The 19,985-nt window shown below is 37.5% G+C and overlaps 1 pseudogene; it reads right to left on the bottom strand.

The window, feature by feature from the left end:
* Positions 1-18,302: 18,302 nt before the first annotated feature.
* On the bottom strand, positions 18,303-19,725 carry LOC132174285 (hydroquinone glucosyltransferase pseudogene; annotated as a pseudogene).
* Positions 19,726-19,985: the final 260 nt, after the last annotated feature.

Here is a 19,985-nt window from a genome sequence, read left to right as displayed (position 1 = left end):
TATTCAGTGGTTTCTTCAAGGTACCATCTACAAATCCAATCTTGTTCTTGGCACTGAGAGCCATGAGCATGAACCGACTCCAAGAATTGTAATTATCCTTAGACAACGGTGTGCAGACCAACATAATCCCTACATTATCAGCATTGGAGAGAAAAAATGGACTGATTTGAGTGGATCACAAGAAAGAGGGACGCCACTTGAGGAAGATGATGGAACATACTGCATTGATGAATCTTCACAAATTCGTGAAGAGCTCTGATACCATATCAAGAAATAGAAATAACAAAGAATTGAGAGAAAAATTCTCTTATGAACTTCATTCAATTAATGATTTTTGTACATTTACAGTATATATAGTATATACTAACTGCCGACTACATAACAATAAGTTGTTATTTACAAACCAATCTTAACAGAAAGAATAATAGCTTTGACCATCCTAAACTCAGCAGCTTCATCGCTTCAGTGTGTTCAGATTATTATGAGTGCGATCGATCGCATTGCATGAAGGCGATCAATTGCACTACCCGAGAAATTTTGTTTCTTCTCTGATAGTGCGATCGATCGCAATTATTAACAGTGCGAGATCGTGCTTGATTGCAGTTATAGAAGCTCAAAATACTTTGAGTTCCTGATATGAACTAGATGGTGAGGTCTTAGTAGAATAAAGAGCAAACATGCTGGACTCCGGCTGAATAGAGGGCTGATGTGCTGCAATAAAAGTTTCAAAGTTTAACTCAGCTTGAGACTCTTCAAAAGTCAGAAACTGATCACGAGTAGCAAATGAAAATGATACCAACACAGAAATAAATAAGATCATCATCCTCCACTGGCCTACCAACTACTGCTAGTTGATCAGCAAAATATTTTGCTGACTGAATATACTCCAAGTAAGAACGTGATCCTTGTTGAATATTCAGGAGTTGCCTCTTAAGAAGAGCAATCCGTGAACGATTCTCAGAAGAAAAGCGATTTTTTCAGAAATTCCCATACCTGGTGAGATGTCTTCATACCATACACTGTAGCAAGAATATGGTTTGTGAGAGTGACATTAATCCAACTCAATAGAAACTGATCTTTTGTGTTCCAAAACGTAAAAGTTTGGTTGACAATTTGGGTAATTTTTCCTTGGTTATCAGTAAGAAATTTAGTTGGGCAAGGTTCAAAACCATCAACAATACCCAATAAATCAAGAGTACGAAGGGCAGGATGAAATTGAGAATGCCATGGGATATAATCCGGTCCATCAAGTTACACAGTCACCAAACTAGACACATTAGGAAAGGAATATGAAGATGAGCTAGAAGCCATTAGAACAAACAAAGAATTGGTGTTAGCCGAGAGGCTCTAATACCATGTAAAAGAAAATATTATTAATAAAGCCAGCCCATAAATGATGAAGGGCATCTAACACTATTTATAGAATATCTTACAAATACCAAAACAAGCGTTTCGTATCTTTATGTTACAAAGACTTAAATACAAGTGTAAATGACAAAACGTTTTGTATCTTTATGTTACAAAGGATTAAATGCAAGTGTAAATGTGAAAGCCTCTTCAGATTAGTGCACATTCTCTTTATCTTGTGCATGTGTGGGACTCTTGGCTTGCCTTGACTTTTGGTTTTCCTCTTCATATGAATGTGCATTAAGTACATGATAGATATGCTTAACAGTTTGTGTAATACCCCAACTTTTTAAATCGTTTTAATTAGAGTTTTAAACCCTTACTCAATAAGTTAATAGCCTTCTAAATCAGCCCTAAACAGAAAACCCTAAGCTATCTCAGCATAACCCAAAGCCCTCACACTTAACCATAAAGCCATGAAGCAAAACTAGACCCCATCCTTACTGACTGTACGTACGCCCAGTAGTACAGTATGTACGCTCTTGTATCTAGTACCGGATGTACACTCTTGTCTCTAGTGCCGGACGTACGCTCTTGTCTTTAGTACCAGACACATGGAGAGGGGCCACTGGACGTACGCTACTTTTGGGTTGACCTCTGGTTAATAACTATACGTACGATGCACCCTTTGGACCGTTGAATAAACATTACCGGATGTACGCCCCAATAGTACGGGACGAACGCTGCATTTCAGAGTAGTTGGTAGCGCCCTCAACTTTTCTGGCCTATAAATACCAACCCCCTTTCGGTCCTTTGAACTCATTTTCCGCCCTTAGGCACTCTATAACCACCAAATGTGACTGTTTTTGCGAGTTTTTGGTTTGAGAGAGAGAAGGAAGAAAGCTTGGTGTTCTTGCCACTACCCTTAAGCCTCACTCTCGTGTATTTTAGAGTCTAGCAATCCTTTTGTTAGATAAGGTTTAGTATCTTACTTGTAAGGGTCCTCTAGAACTGCGCATAATGATCTGTCGTATTTCGTTATAGCAGGGTTTTTATGATGTCTGAGGACTCAAGCTAGTATACGAGGTACGTAAACACTTACAAACACTTTCTTAAAAACGTGGGATATGTCAGTTGACTGACCACGCGTATGATATGAGCATGTCTACTTTTCGTAATAACTTGGTAATTGCTTTAATAACTAGTTGATAAGATGCATCATATGACATGGGCACCGGTACGTGCGGAATAATGGCCATTAGCTTACTATATAGACTTCATTATATGGTCAAATGTGTGTGCGTGTGGAATTTGGATCCAATGGTTTCGTGACCAAGGAGCAGCCATTTCCTAATGGGTTGTCAATACAGGACGTACATCATTAGTGGTGTGGGCCACTCGAGGTCGGACTTGGTCGTGTCACTAATGATATGGACGGTAGTGTACAATGGTCGGGGCACTAGCATTGTATTACAGGTCCCTCGGGACAGCGCCAACCCTGCTAAGAAGGGGTAATATCTCGAGTAAACCATATATGAGAGTTATGACCTATAAAGCATTAGTTTTTCCTGCATTAAAATACTTAGGCGATTGTCGCCAGGAGTATATTACCTTTTTTATTAACCAAACAATACTTTTAGGTTGTATTAACGGTGACAACATCTCTTTTAAATGTTTACTAAAACTGCACATTTATTTCTGCTTAAATGGATCTATGACATACCTAATTGTGAGGTTTACTTACTAAGTCGTTAGACTTACACTGTTATTACCTTTTTAGGAAGTTTGTCACTAGAACCCAAGAGTGGCACGGTTGCCATTATGGACCTTGCTTTAGAATCTTCATGCTGCTTTCAGGTTTGTTTTACATTATTATTAGTTGCTCCATGTCTTTAATTTCGAGAAATATGCTTGTCCATTTGATGATTTAATAGTTTCTCAGATTTATTTCACTTTCCTATGCATTAACTCTGATAATGCTTAGATGGGCGATACCCTATTTAGCTACAAGTCAGTTTAAGTGGGGTAATTGCTAGTAACCCTGCCAGGTTAGCCAAGGCTAATTTTGGGGGCGTTACAGATCGTATCAAATCTTAAGTAAGAGTCCCTAAGACTCTATTGATGTGGTGACATGGCAAAACCAGTGAGGACTTTCGGAGTACCTATTCCCTTGACTGACTAAGATTAAATCAAAACAAGCATAGACCATAATTGGAGTACCTATTCCCTAAGACTCTATTTGATGCTTGTCTAATTGTTCAAAGACAACAGACCATGAGAAATAAAACAAGTACTTCCTACATTATAAATTGGTCCGTCCACATTGGTTATGGAAGTTTGTCTAATTGTCTTAATTAGTTAATACAAAGAATCCACCCTTCGAGTCTCTACTAATTAAGAAAGAAGTTCCATACTTTGAATAAGTTTGAAACCTTGAGTTATTGCCCAGAATTGAAACAAAGATTTAGGTATTGATAAGGAAGACTAAGATGAGGATTTGGAAATCGTCTTCACAATCCTACCCTTAAATACTCAACCATGACAGAACGAAGTAGGCAGTGGAGAATATTAGGGGTGGATCATAGATGGAAGCAAGAAGCAAGGGCCGATCGTGAGAAATCAACGCAATGTGATGTCGGACAAAACTAAAATTCTTTCAATTGCTAGTGAAAATGAAACCGGATCCTTACTTGTCCATATACCAAAGTCAGATTTTTTATTTATTTTTTAAAATAAAAACTTAATCATTTGAAATAGCAAATCTTCGTTATGGTTGAGACATCTTTAATACATATTTGGTCCTGGTCATTTGATGTGGCGTGGACAATCTGATTCAACCTCACTTTGACACTGTTTTCTTGAGCCTTTCCCAACAAAATCAGTTCCTTGTTTTCTGTATGATTTATATCCCTGGTATCCTCACCATCTATTGGATGTGGTTCTAAAGAAGGCCCTACATTTGGTTTTGATCTGCAATTTGGAGCTCTGAACTAGCTCTTAGCCTTTAACATATTCCTCCTGTTCTTCACATTTTCCATGCAATCATGGTGTCATCGTCGGACCCAAAAACAGTCTTCCCCAAACTTTTTTCATGCGATTAAGATTGAATTAGACTTGTTATGGAGTAGACTCCTTTAGGATTTAAGTCAGAAAACAAACCTTTGCCCTTTCAATTTGGGTTTTAGGATTTTTCTTGATACTCAAGATTGAAAAAGATCTCTATTCTTATCCTAGAATTTTTTTGTCACTACCGGGTTTGCCTCTCCACTCTTGCATAGTAGACAACAGCAATCTCTCTGAATTTATCAAGGTCCATCACTGAGATAACCACTATTCTGGATAATCGAAGTGAACCGGTGCAAGAAATTTTCTCCATAAACCTTTCAACAAATTGCTCCCTTATTGACGAGCTAATCAGTTGTTTGAGGTGGTTTTAGTTGAAAGTTGGAAACAACACTCACTAAGAGAGAATACAAAATAGGAAGAGGAATAATGAATTAATAGAGGACTTTGTGTTGTATTATTCAACTTTATTCAACTTGATAAAATAACTTGCTTACATGGATATTTATAGGATACAAATGACCCTTCTAACTTCTTCACAGTAACTTCATTCATTTACATCTCATATAACTCTCATGTAACTCCTATGTAAAATAACTCTTCAAAAACTAAAAGACGCAACCTCTTCAAGCCACTTAGTAACATATGAGAATATGAAATGAATAGTCACTTAACTAAATGTTATTAAAATTAAGTTTATTATTCTACACCCCCTTTTAAACTTAATAACAAAATAACGAAGAATTCTTTTAGCTGCCATGAAGTGAGTTGTGGTAGGTGACTCTATACATGACTAATAAGCCCAACTCCATAGAGAATATCTGATCTTGTGCATGTCAAGTATCTCAAACTTCCAACTAAACTCTTGAAGACCGTTGGATCCACTCTTTCTCCTTCATTCTTCTTTGCCTTGACCACCCATTTCTTTCTGAAAATCTCCAAACAGATAAATATCACAGTTTATGTGGAATTAATAGATATTTATCAAAGCAAACAATCACCAAAATATAAACAATCACACACAAGGATTTTGGTGACGAAGAGGAAACCTTTTAGAAACCGATGTAAAAGTAAAACATCTGCGGGACAGCCAAACCCAGGAAATAACTATCAAAAGATTATCTAAAGATTATAGACACTAGGAATACTTACAACCCTTTGCATGACCTTGGCTCTGTAAGATCGACAAGCCTACCGTAGATTTATCAAAGGAATAATACAAACTCTAAGAGATTCAATTTAACGCTCACCACATATGATCTCTCATAGCACAGCCTCTGACGAATTCTCTGGGGGTGAAAATTTGTACCGCTCTCTTCTATAATGATGTATATATATCAATACATCAAACCTTAGACTTGGGCCCACTAAAAACACGTTTTTGGGTATAATAGGTACGGGGTGTCTGAACAGGGTAAATGCCTTTCCGGACAGGGCCTTGTGAGCAAAATACATGCTTGCTAAAATTGGTGTCTGGATAGCCTAGCAGCATGTCCGGACACCCCCTGCATAGGACATTTCGTCGGTCTTTGATCAACAGCTTCAAACGATGAGTGTTTGTGGTCCGATTGAGATAAAACTTTGTAGGAACGTTCATGACACATGAATCTACATTATGAACGGTGAAGATTAGATTTTGAGTATTCTATGGCAGTGTTTGAGCTCGTGGATAGTAGCCTCCTCATTTTGGAACCGAATTAAGCCAACATAAGTACTAACACTTTCCAATGTGTTTTTGTTCTATTGGAATAGTTGCCAACTCTCATGTGTTGTTCTTTTTAATTGCTTTGATTTCCTTATCCATGGCATTTCTTAATTTTTCATCTTTTACCGCTTCTTCAAAACCTATGTGGTGGTATTTCACTAGAACTCCCTCTTGAAGATGATGAAGATGGTGTACTAAAATTTGTTGGAGCTGGAGGTGTAGTGGGCTCTTTGTTTCTTGACTCTTCTTCTTCAAGAAAATTAAAGAATTCATATTTTTCTTCTTCTTGAATGCTCCAATCCCAAAAGTGTTCTTCATCAAACTCCACAACTCTACTAATTATAGCTTTGTCGAATTTGGATTGTAAAGCTTGTAGCCTTTAGAACTTGAGTCATAACCAATGAAGATGTATGTTGTGTAAATTTATTTAACTCACAAGTGCACAAGGTCGATCCCACAGAGAATTGTATTTTTGAAAGAGCAATTTATATCTAAACTAATTAAATCCTAATCTAGTTCCAAAAGGGTTTTGATTTCGGTTTTAAAAATTAAATGATAAACATAAACTTATTAAAATAAACTAAGAGATAAAAGACTAAGGTTTAGGAATTCACACTCACCGAATCATAACAACATACTCCCATGTTTATCAATATTAATCTGAAGTTCTCACAATTAAAATCTTAGATATGTTTTACTATGCTTCAATAGTTAATCAAAATCATCTCATGTATCTATTCATTGCACAAATCACAAGAGAAATCCAATATCAATTAAATCATCAGATGTATCCGTAAATCACAAAAGATATCCAATCTTAATTGAAACATCAAATGTATCCGTAGAACAAATCACAAGGGATATCCAATTATTTAGGCAAATAAAATCAAGCAATCAATTATGTGAAATTATCTTAAATCATCAAGTGTATCCTTGAATTACAACAAGATATCCAAGAATCATGCCACATATTGAAAAGAAGTAAAACTATTGAAATATTAAACACAATAAAATCAGATAAATAAAGACTTACACGAAAGTATTGATGTTCTTCATCGGTGAGGCTTCATCCCCAACCTTAGTTGGAAATTTAGCTCCACATAAAAATAAAACCTACATCTAAAGAAAACCTAAACTAAAAAGAGAAAAACTGTAAAATTTTGCTCTCTAGAATTGTATATCTTTTCTTAAATCCAAAGAGGTCTATTTATAAGCTTAGGGAAGTCCTAGAAGCCCTATTAAACCTAGATAATTTGGAGGTCTGTCTCCCAGTCAAAATAGAAGTCTAAAATCGGAATAGGTTTCGTCCAGACTTGTGTCCTTTAATTATGGGGTGATTTTGGCATAGTAACCGTCCAAATTGGGAAAATCTTATTTCACAACGAATTGTATTATTTTGAGTTAGCTTTCCAATGCCTCTTGAATCATTTCAATCCGATATTTGAGCCGAAAGGTTTGGTCAAAATATTGAGACGTGTGCAGAATCTGAATTTGAATCCAATCCGAAATTTTATCCAATTTGAACTTTAATCCAATTTGATCTTTAATCCGATTTAACTTTTTCTTGAATTTGGTTAAACTTAACCACATCATCTAGGTCTTCTCAAAGTATACTTTCTTCCAAACTTTGCATTTTTTTCGTTAAAGTTGTAGTTTTTCTTCAACGACCTACAAAATACTAAAAACACAAAACTAACACAAAACATTAAATAACGACACAGCTGAAGGATTAACTAATGTAAGTAAAGGGGTCCAAGTATGCAATATTTGGCACTTATCAATGTACTTTTTGCTTTTATCATCAAGCTTGGACCTCTCTTGATCTAGTACGCGTGTATAGCCAGTGCTTCCAAAAACTCGCAAATGAGAAACACTTGGCTTTTTTCCGCTTCATGCTTCTTGTGGTGTTTTGTTCGATAGGCTTCTACGTGGACAATCCGATTTAATAAATATACAACATGATAAGCGCCAAATGTTGTACATTCAAGCCCCTTAAACTCGCATATGTTAATTCCTTAGCATTGTTATTTGTTTGATTTTGTTTTGTTTTCGTGTTTCAGGTTTGAAATGAAAGATACAAGAAACTCCATTGAAAATTGGGCTTAAAACACACTTTGGGATTATGTTGAAGGCCTGGGATTTAGCACACAAGCAGAAGGGCTCAAGCGCACCTATGCTCGCGAGCACGCATCCACTGAGCTCGAGTGCACCATTCCCTAGGCTCGAGCGCACACGGGCCTCCAAATCCGCTAGAAGTCCAATTCCACCTTGGAAAGGGTTTTCAGTCTCTTACTTGGACTAGGTGACTGCCTACAGTTTTTTTAGGGTTTGTTTGCTCCTTATAAATAGGCATCTAGCTAACCAATGAAGAAAGACACACTGCTAGCTTAGAGCAAAATTCATAAATAACTTTTTGGAGGCTTGAAGAGAAGAAGATCATGGTAGGAGGCCATCCTAGCAGAGTCATGAGTGGCTAAACCCTTCGTGGGGTATTGATGTAGCCCTATCCAAGCACAATGGTTTGATTGTGTCTTAATTTAAAGATTTTCTGCTTATGCATGATGGTTGTATAATTTAGAAGAGTGCTACTATTTGATTTTTTTCTTAATATTTTAATACAATTGTTCTTAATTTCAACACTCAATATTGGTGAAATTCTTCTCTTATCTTAGAAAGCTTTTTACCTTTATTGAACTCAAATAATTCTTGTTTTCTATGATTATACGGATGATGATTATACAATGGCTTTAATTGACACATGATCAAGAGGGTTAAATAGGCCATGCCCATAGAAGACGAGATGGTGGTCGGAAACTCGTTGGAGGAAATGGTGGCCGGGGAAGATGGTTGGAGTTGATGGGGCCAGAATTTGAAACATCGGCGGTTGTGAACTTCGAATTTCAACATTGAAACCTTTTGGCCGGAGTGGGCCTTAAAAGGAAGCCAACTATGGGCTAAAGAGGGCCTGATTTTAAACAATACAAGAAAGATCGGGCCTAGGTTTTAAATAATACCACAAATGCAAAAATATGGGTCTATGTCAAACATAACAACAATAGACAACCAAATAATGGGCCAACAAAATGCCAAAAGGATATGGGCAACTTCAGCCTCTTCAAAAAACTCTAAACAAACAAACCAACTTATCTCCCATTTTGTTGTTTCGCCACTTGGGCCAACATGCCTCTTTGGGCTATTTTCTTTTCTTTTCTTAACCGATTTTTTTTTCTCACCGGAAAATGTGGCCGAAGATGATCGGATTATACGACGGCGTCAAGTGACTAGGCTACTGGCGGCAGTTGCTGGTGGTAGCAGCTGGAATAGTGGACTGGGCCGAACATTTGGCTGGATCATGAGTGCTAAAGTGAATTGGACCCTAAAGGTGGGCTGGATATAGGGCCATATTGACCCAAAAAAAAAAAAAAAAAAAAAAAAAAAAACTGACCCGGATAGACCGGGTTCAAAAGGTTTGATTTGTTTTGTTTTGTTTTTTTTGTTTTTGTTTTATTTTGTTTTGTTTTTTTTGTTTTTGTTTTGTTTTGATTTTTTCTTTTTTATTTATTTTTGGTTACACTACAAAAAAAAATGGGATTTTCTGACGTGGCTACAGTAAATATTTTGTTGCCACGTCAGCAATGTTCTGACGTGGTACTATTCCCACGTCAGAAAATTATTACAGATTTAGCAATTTTAAAAAATTATATATTTTCTGACGTGGCCACATTTACCATGTCAGAATTTTTCTGACGTTGGAATGTGCCACATCAGAAAATTCTGACGTGCTACAGTGCCACGTCAGAAAATTATATATATAATATAATTTTATATTTTTTCTAACGTGCCAGGTGTTGCACGTCAGAAATTTCTGACGTGCAACACCTGGCACGTCAGGAAATTACCTCGATTGGCCCCCCACTAGGCGGGATTTTGAATTTCTTTCCCTCTTTTTATTTCCGCCCTCAACTTTTCCCACTTATTAATTTTTACCTCTTCATTTTTTTTTCCAGCACATTCACTCTCCTGTCTCAATCTCCCTGCTTCCTTGTTTCTCTGCAGTCTAGAGGATGAAGAAAAACAGAAGGTGAAAGGGGAAAAATTGAGAAGCATGCAGCAGATCAAAGAAAGCAGAAGAAGAAGAAGAAAAAGAAAAAGAAGAGGAGAAGAGAAGAAGAAGAAAAAAAAAGAAAAAAAAAAGCAGAAGAGAAGAAGAAGAAAAAAAAAAACGAAAAAAAAGGAGAAGAGAAGAAGAAGAAGAAGAAGAGGAGAAGATCGATAAGAAGATTTTTTGGGTTTTTCAGATTGATTTTTTGATTTCTTGATGGTTGGTTTTAATTTTTTGAAGATGTTTTCGGTTTGAGTTTTTGAAAATATTTTCAAAAACTCAAACCATGGTGCAGATCTGCACCATGGAGATCGAAAAGAAGAGGGACAGAGTGAGAAAATTAAATGGATCAGTAATGGGAGCTAGAGCTGGAGAAAAAATCAAGAGAGAGAGAGAATTGAGAAAAGAAGAAAGGGAGTGGGATCTGCACCATGATGCAGAGAAATGTGGGTCTCGGCACGGCAGCTCCCTCACTGCCGTGCAGAGGAATTCCCAAAAAAATGAAAAATTAAAATTTAATTGAAAATTAATTTTAATTAATAAATTTTTTAATTAAAAAAAATTCCAGAAAAAATTTAAAAAAAAGAAAAATTAATATTTTATTTAATTTTTCAATTTTCTGACGTGGTAGAAATACCACGTCAAAAAATTTTCTGATGTGGAATCTTTACCACGTCATAAAATTTTCTGATGTGTGACAAAGTAAAACGTCAGAATTTTCTGACGTTTTACCCACTCACACGTCAAGAAATTTTTTTTCCTGACATCTATGTTTCTGACAATCGACACGTGTCAGAAACGACCCGTCAGAAAAATTTTCTGACGTGTCAGACACTAAAAAACGTCAGAAATCTCCTGTCATAAAAAAATTGTTTTTTTGTAGTGTTAGTTTGTTTTTTTTTTAATTTTTAATTTTTAATTTCATTTTTATTTAATTTGTACTTCTTTTTTTTTTAGGCTAGTGCATGTAAAACATGCGGATGTGGTATTTTTGTGACCAAAAATATCAATTATAAAAATAACCACTCGCAATAGGACGAATCTTTGTAGAATATGGCTATAGAGAGGGTGTCGAACCTCAAGGACTGCAGGGGTTTTATTATCAAAATTCAAAAGATTAAAAATTAACTTAATTCAAAAGAGAATTGATTTGATTTTCTTTGAAACTAAAGTGCATGAAAATAAAAGATATTTAAAATAAGAGAGAGAGTGTAGAGTATTGACTTCACCTCTATCCGCACAACAATGGTTAATCATAATTAATCACAGAAATTCATTCTATGCATGTTATAAACAACAAGAAACTACCTTGTTAAAGAATAAGCATAATCTATCTTCGGTTGGCACGGATCGTCCACCTAACCACTAAGACAAGAGAAGAATTTCACAAATATTGATTTTGGAATTTAAGAACAATTGCATTTAATAATTAAGAACATAAATCAAATGTAGCAATCCTTATAGTTATACAATCAACATGCATAAATTTAAAATCTAGAAATTAAATACAATCAAACCATTGTGCTTGGATAGGGTTACATCAACACCCCACGAAGGGGTTTAGCCGCTCATAATCTTCTAAGCTCCATAGACAATTTTCTGATTTCTAACTCTAAGAAGCGGTGTGTTTCTTCTCAATGCTTAAATGCCTATTTATAGGGCTTAGGAGAGTCCTAGAAGCCCTAGAAACCCTGAGAAAACCGGAGAGCAGTCTCCCAGTCCAATTGGGAGACTGAAAACCAAATCCAAATCGGAGTAGGATTCACCCAAAATTGCGTTCCTATCTAGAGGGGCGATTTTGGCATTGCGGCGCTCCGAATTAGGAAAATACTATTTCACAATGATTTGTAGAAATTTTAGTTAGCTTTCTATTGCTACTTGAATCACCTCAATCGGATATTTGATCCAAACATTATGGCCAAAATACTGAGACATATGCAGAATCCAAATTTGAATCCAATCCGATTTTGACTCCAATTTGAGAAATTTCGAATTAATCCCTTCCTTTAAGTTTAAGTTTAATCATATCTTCTAGGTCTTCTCAAAGTGTGCTTTTAAGCCCAAAATGAATGGAATTAATTGCATCTTTATTTATAACCTGAAAACACAAAAACAAAACAAAATCAAACAAATAACAACGCTAAGGAATTAACATATGCAAATTAAGGGGCTTGAATGTGCAACATTCGGTGCTTATCACACCCCCAAACTTACATATTGCTAGTCCCTTAGCAATACAAAATAGAAAATAAACTGAAAATTAAAAAAAAATAAATAAATCCAGCTTTCGTGGGATGTACAGTTGCATTTAGCGTATGCAACAAGCCTTTTAAACCCCTAGGAATTCCCTAGTGGACGAGTGAAGTCTCGTGAGGGTTTTCCAGGAATGATACCCACAAACATTGTCATCATTATGTCATTCAACAGAATAAAGTATCACAAAAATAATGGTTCTCATTTATTAGCAATCTTAAAATTATAAACTCCATCTTCAAAATTCCAAGGAATTACAAGTCAAATCACTTACCAATGGCAGATTGAGATACACAAATTTCAATTAGTGAAAAGTGAACTAACACATAGTCATGAGGCTTCAAAATAATTCCAATATGAATGAATCACCATCTCAGAACTCATTGGACTTCATATCAAATGAAACAACCAAGGCATACATTTTATTTATTTATTTATTTATTTTATTGTATGCTTTGCAATGCTTAGCTCCCTTAAGCTTTCTAGTTGACCCATGTATCGAGTGTTAGGCCAATGTCTCCCAAACCAAATGGCCTTAGGGCATTAGGTGTAAAGACACCCCTAAGGACTTACTAACTCGAGTCAAAAAGGCTACGAAGCTAAGCTAGCCATTTTATTAATCAACCCAAAATTTTCACTTTTTGACGCGAACACTCACTGCTTAATGAGGCAAGAAGTCCGGTTACTCAGTGAAAAATTCAAACTTGATTTTTTTTTTTTTAATAACATGCCAAAGTTATTCACCCAATATGTCACCCAACATAATTCAAGATATTGAAAACAAACATAATTGGTCTCAAAATTCATACCTCACAGACATGTGCAAGTGTGCTCAAGATAGATTTAAATTGAAACAAGAAGCATCTCATGTTGCCAAAAGTAAGTAATAAGACTCAAAATCCCTAAGTCATATGATCATGTGTTCACAACTTTAAGCCTATCAATGAAATTTAAACCAAAATCAAAGCTCAACCTATACTTAAGAATGACATAACAACAAAAATGGACTGTGTCTTGTTTTTCCATACCCCCAAACTTGAATCATACATTGTCCCCAATGTATGGATAGAACTAAAGAATAAGATCAAGAGAATAGGAATACCTGAATGAGCAGATGTGGGTATATCATACCCCCAAACTTGAATGAAAAAACACCTGTCCTAAAAAATAGAGTGATACTCCAACCAAATACCAATCAAGTGCACACATTGTTGTAAAAATATAATCAAGGAATGAAACAACAATGGATAAAGTAAACCTGGATGGAAATCATATGCCCTGGTGGAGTGAAGAGTCAAGCGCATAGGGCCTGCACTTGATCCTATGAAACTGACTCATCTAGTCAAAATATATGGAATCTGCCAAGTCAACAGAATCCATATCCTTGATGTATGCAGTGTTCTCTGACCATTAAGTTTAAACTTGAAGCACCAATCTTTTCTTCTCTTAGACCAAAGAGAATAAATTTTACCCACAAATAGGTAATTCCATATGTCAGCATATCGAGGTAGATCCTTCTGAGTATTTCCAAACAATTTCTCATCCGAAAAGGGATCATGAATTTGAATAAAATGGGGAGAATACTTGGGGAGTTTTTCTACCTCGATGGTCTCTTTTTCCTCGTCTAACAGCCCTAACAGACTACCCTCCTGGCCTCTTGGTAAGTCATAAGAAATAATGACTGGGATAGTGTCATCTGTCCCTAAAAATGAAGATTTTAGATTACCTGGAACAGGGGCTCGGGGCTCATATGGCATCTCGGGAATAGGAGGTGATGGTGAAGAAGCCTCAGTGCTCGCTTCCTTGCTTTTTTCCCGATGTAGATCCTGTGGGACCTCAATTTGCTCCTCCTTTGGCTCCTCCTTCCTTTCTTCCACGTGGTTTCCGACCACCTCTCCACTCCTCAGTGTGGTGATAGCTTGCTCATGACACAAAGTACTCTCTTCCTCCATGTAGTTTTCATCAGGAATGGCCACCGGGTGACTTTGAAGCTCTTCTTCTTCCATCCTATTGAGGTGGTTGATGATTTGTTCAACATGAGCTTCCATCCTGGAGTCTATCTCGGCGAAGAATTGAGGATTATAAAGTTCCTATTGAGATTTCACCGTCTGCTTTATCTCACCCGTTAGCTCACTTATCATTTTTAGTATCCGAGCCTCAAAATTAGAATCTGAGGGAGGTGGTGTGGCCTGGTATATCTGTTGTGGAGTTGCTTGATATTGAAGAGAATAGGATTGATCATTGAATTGCGGATATGCCTGATGGTACAGTTCATGACGTTGTGGAGCATAATTCCCAGGAGCTTGAGCTTGCCACGAGAGATTAGACTGGTTGCTCCATGCCGGGTTATGGGGATCAGAATAATGGCCATTCCCCAGTCTAGAGAACGGTCTGTTCATATGCTCATAAGAATAATTAGAAAATTGTCCCGATGTAGGACAATCTCTAACATGATGATAAGGACTATAGCAATATGAACATGGTCCATGAGGTGTTGGAATGCCTCCCCACATGAACTAAACAAATAGAATTAACATAAAATAACAATAGAAAAATAAAAATAAATAAAAATAAAAACTCACAAACAGCCTTAAATGCACTTAGGGTTTTGGATGCAGGTTGCCGCAAGTGCGCTCGATCGCACGGCAAGGTGCGCTCGAGCGTACTGCCGCAGATGGGTGCGAGCGCAGGAGAAAAGGGCTCGAGCGCTGCTGACTTGGTTCCTGTTGGAATGTGTCTGTGCGCTCGATCGCACACGACCTGCGCTCGATCGCAGACACAGAGAAGGCAGCTTACGAACCTGTTTGCAAATTCAAAAAAAAATAAAAACCAAAACACAAAACAGAATTAAAATTAGCAACTTAAAACAGAAAAATAAATCATTAAGCTAAAATTAATCTCTAAATTTAGATAATGAAACCGTTAAGCAGTCCCCGGCAACGGCGCCAAAAATTGATGTGGTATTTTTGTGACCAAAAATATCAATTATAAAAATAACCACTCGCAATAGGACTAATCTTTGTAGAATACGGCTATAGAGAGGGTGTCGAACCTCAAGGACTGCAGGGGTTTTATTATCAAAATTCAAAAGATTAAAAATTAACTTAATTCAAAAGAGAATTGATTTGATTTTCTTTGAAACTAAAGTGCATGAAAATAAAAGATATTTAAAATAAGAGAGAGAGTGTAGAGTATTGACTTCACCTCTATCCGCACAACAATGGTTAATCATAATTAATCCCAGAAATTCATTCTATGCATGTTATAAATAACAAGAAACTACCTTGTTAAAGAATAAGCATAATCTATCTTCGGTTGGCACGGGTCGTCCACCAAACCACTAAGATGTGGTACGACCCGTCTTCCCTTGGTATAAATTATCAAATTCTTTAATAGGATACATACAATCAATGAATAAGTGTAACCCATCTTCGATTAGCATGGATTGTCTACCTAAATTACACTAAACTAGGGTGTAGTACAATCCGTCTTCCCTAGGCATGGCTTATCAAATCCTATTGATAATATGTCAATTAAACCCATTGTATAACCATCATCCTCATAATCACAGAAAACAAGAATGATTTGAGATCAACAAAAGTAAAATACTTTCTAAGACAAGAGAAGAATTTCACAAATATTGATTTTGGAATTTAAAAACAATTGCATTTAATAATTAAGAACATAAATCAAATGTAGCAATCCTCATAGTTATACAATCAACATGCATAAATTGAAAATCTAGAAATTAAATACAATCAAACCATTGTGCTTGGATAGGGTTACATCAACACCCCACGAAGGGGTTTAGCCGCTCATAATCTTCTAAGCTCCAAAGACAATTTTCTGATTTCTAGCTCTAAGAAGTAGTGCGTTTCTTCTCAATGCTTAAAGGCCTATTTATAGGGCTTAGGAGAGTCCTAGAAGCCCTAGAAACCCTGAGAAAACCGGAGAGCAGTCTCCCAGTCCAATTGGGAGACTGAAAACCAAATCCAAATCGGAGTAGGATTCGCCCAGAATTGCGTTCCTATCTAGAGGGGCGATTTTGGCATTGCGGCGCTCCGAATTAGGAAAATACTATTTCACAGTTATTTGTAGAAATTTTAGTTAGCTTTCCATTTCCGCTTGAATCACCTCAATCGGATATTTGAGCCGAAAGTTATGCCAAAATACCGAGACATATGCAGAATCCAAATTCGAATCCAATCCGATTTTGACTCCAATTTGAGAAATTTCGAATTAATCCCTTCCTTTAAGTTTAAGTTTAATCATATCTTCTAGGTCTTCTCAAAGTGTGCTTTTAAGCCCAAAATGAATGGAATTAATTGCATCTTTATTTATAACCTGAAAACACAAAAACAAAACAAAATCAAACAAATAACAACGCTAAGGAATTAACATATGCAAATTAAGGGGCTTGAATGTGCAACATTCGGTGCTTATCACATGCGCATATTAGCATTAGGCACGTGGATCTCACTCGCATAAGGAATCCCAGCGCGTGAATGGATGCTGCAAGTCCAGCAGGACTTCTTGACGGCGCGTGGTGCTTCCGGTGAGGCAGAACTTGGTGAATCTGGACTCAATAGTCACTGATCTATATATTCGCATTATTTCTGAGGTGAGAAGCGCTTTAAGGAGGCATGTGGGCGCGCTGAAAGTTGTCGCCAATGCATGGATGAATGGGTAGGCGGTACAAACAGCGTGTTCTCTGAATGGACACCTAGATCGGCTACTTATGGCTAAGAAGTGGCGATGGTGTTTTGGAACTAGACGAAGGTGGCAGTGTGCGAGGTCCGGAGGCTGTCCGTGAAGGAGGGCTCTACCGAGAGAAGCAATGCGTGGCAGCGTGTCTTTGGATGGTTGGTACCTGAAGTGGTTTTGTAGATCAGCAGCCTCCCATTCTGGCTCTGGTGGTTACTTCTATTACCGGGTGGTGGCGGCGCGTGGTGGCGCGTGAGAGTATGGGCGAACGGGCTGAACCTTCTTTTGGCTCGTGATGGAGCATGTAGTGGTGGTTTTAGGCACCTAATTTATCAAATGGTGCGATCACCGAGGTGATTGGAGGATAGTGATGGCGCGTGGAGAGGCCAACAGTTCCGATGGGCGGCGCGTGTAGGGGCTGTTCATGATGGATCTTCCACAAAATGGTAGATTTGTGACTCGCAAGCTTGTTTCTGGAATTATTTTTCCAAATGGGGCTATGATAAAGGTGTGGAACTTATTATGAAATTATTTTCTAGATTTGGCCGGAAACGGGAACCAATGTGATGGGTGGAAATCAGCCTACACGTTTTCTGACCAGTGAAAACCTGTAGTACCAACACCCAAAGAAATAAAATCTGGCAAATAAATTTCCGAACCAGTAAAAAAACTCTAACAAACTTATGGTGGAAACAAAAATAAAAGAAATAAGGAGTTTCATGGTTGTGAAAACAATCCAAACCAAATGCTAAAAAACAAAATTAAAAATTGAACTCCAAAATCTAATAATTTGCATTAGCCTATTAGCTCTGATACCATGTAAGAACTCATAATGTGATGAGTATAGAATGCAGAACAATAATAAACAAGAGAAAGAGATAATATAATTAAGGTGACATCCACACACTAAAGCTCTATAGGCTCCATCTTGCCTTTATTGAGTAATTTGATAGTACATAGAAAGCCTCAATATATAGAATCCAAAGGGAGAGAGACTTTCATACATAAGCAATGTGGGAAAAACCTACATATTCTCTAACAAAAATCACCAAGAAACACAATAAATACTATTTGGAATATATGTCCCCTATTATTATTATTACTATATTATTATTGTTATTATTATTATTATTTTTTGTGACTCTTCCATATCTCAGCCATCTCGGCTAGTGATTTTGTTGATGACCCATCTTGGCTCAAAGCCCTTTTAGCTACATTCTTTATTTCTTTCATTTTACTCTTTAGCAATATTCCTTTTTCTCCCTCAATTACCTCTCTTGCATAGTTTGCAATATCTGTGTGTCCCACCAGGCCTTTGTCATTGACTTTGACCCTCAAAGCAACCTTTAAATCATCAGCTAGTAGTACAGAGTTCATCCTTTGCTCTGCGTAGAGGGGCCATGCAATCAACGGCATGCTGTGCACAATGCTCTCCAGGGTTGAATTCCACCCACAGTGGCTCAGGAACCCCCTGGTCGAGGTATGCTTTAGGATCTGTACTTGAGGTGCCCAAGTGGGCACCACTAGACCCAACCCTTTTGTCCTCTCCAAGAACCCGTCCGGTAGAAAAGTAAAATGATCATTTGCGCTTTGTCCGCTGAAGTAAGCGGCATTCGCAGCTTTCTCATTTGGGCTCCTAACAACCCATAGAAATCTCTGCCCGCTCATTTCAAGTCCTAAGGCCAATTCATGTAGCTGCTCATGTGAAAGCGTCCCATTGCTACCAAATGAAACGAATAACACTAAATTATTTGGCTGCTTATCCAACCACCTTAAACACTCGAAACCTTCAATCCTATAGTCTAAACCAGATTGAACAAGCGGTCCAACTGGGTAAACTGGTGGCCAGCCCTCTTTTCCTTCCATCAAAGCTTTAAAACAACCCTATTTCAAATCCAGAATAACCATAATTCCAGTAGCAAGAGGGTATCGTTTGGCTATTTGTAGAATCCCTTTATAGACCTCGTTCTTTCTATCTTGAAACACGTCTGCCAGATCGTACCCATGCATCGGCCCACAACCGGGTAATTTGACCGGTTCAGGCAAGTCTCTGTACTCACAAGAGTATGTTTGATCGAGCTCTGGTATGGAAAAGATCAATGACAAGGCCATCGCGGTTGAAGGGAAAAAAAATGTAGGAAGAAACACCTAATTCTTTAGCCACATCAAACACCTTCGTACCAAATAAATCAACCACCGAGGCCACTAGCCGAGTTGACTCGGCTAATACCTTGAAAGAGTCTCGTAGGGCAAGGAGGGACAGAGTCAAGGTGAGTGCGATCCGGGTCTCGGCCAAAATGTCCACGGGGAGGTCGTCAAGGTTCACGAGAGGAAGAAATATGGAGGATATGGAGTTGGGTAGGGCATCAAGAATGGCTTTTTGAGGTTTCAGGGGTGAACTATCTGTGGGGATGAGTATGGTGACCAGGAAGTGGTGGACGACGAGTCGCTTTGCGAGCTTAATGAGTGGGATGAGATGGCCAATCCCTGGAGTGGGCACAATGGCTATGTGGGGTATTGTTTCCTGTTGGGTGTGTTGCTCGGTGGCCATGGTTTAGTCATGATAAGTGCTAAAATATTCATATTTTCAGCCCTTAACTTGCATGTTTTAATCCTTTGGTTTTGGTTAATTATGCCATTTTAATTCCTTTTTGTGTATTTCATACTTTTTCCAGGCTTTTGGAAGAAAATGAAGTAAATCTAGACGATTTGGGCTCAAAGAGAGAAGATGGGAAGAATTGGAGCTCCCTGATACTGCGATCGATCACAAGGTACCTGCGATCGAGACAAATCAGGCCAGGAGCGATTGAG

Source organism: Corylus avellana, chromosome 3 (assembly GCF_965113065.1).
Source record: "Corylus avellana chromosome 3, dhCorAvel1.hap1.2, whole genome shotgun sequence".
NCBI lineage: Eukaryota > Viridiplantae > Streptophyta > Magnoliopsida > Fagales > Betulaceae > Corylus > Corylus avellana.
This window is presented reverse-complemented; position numbering and strand designations above follow the sequence as displayed.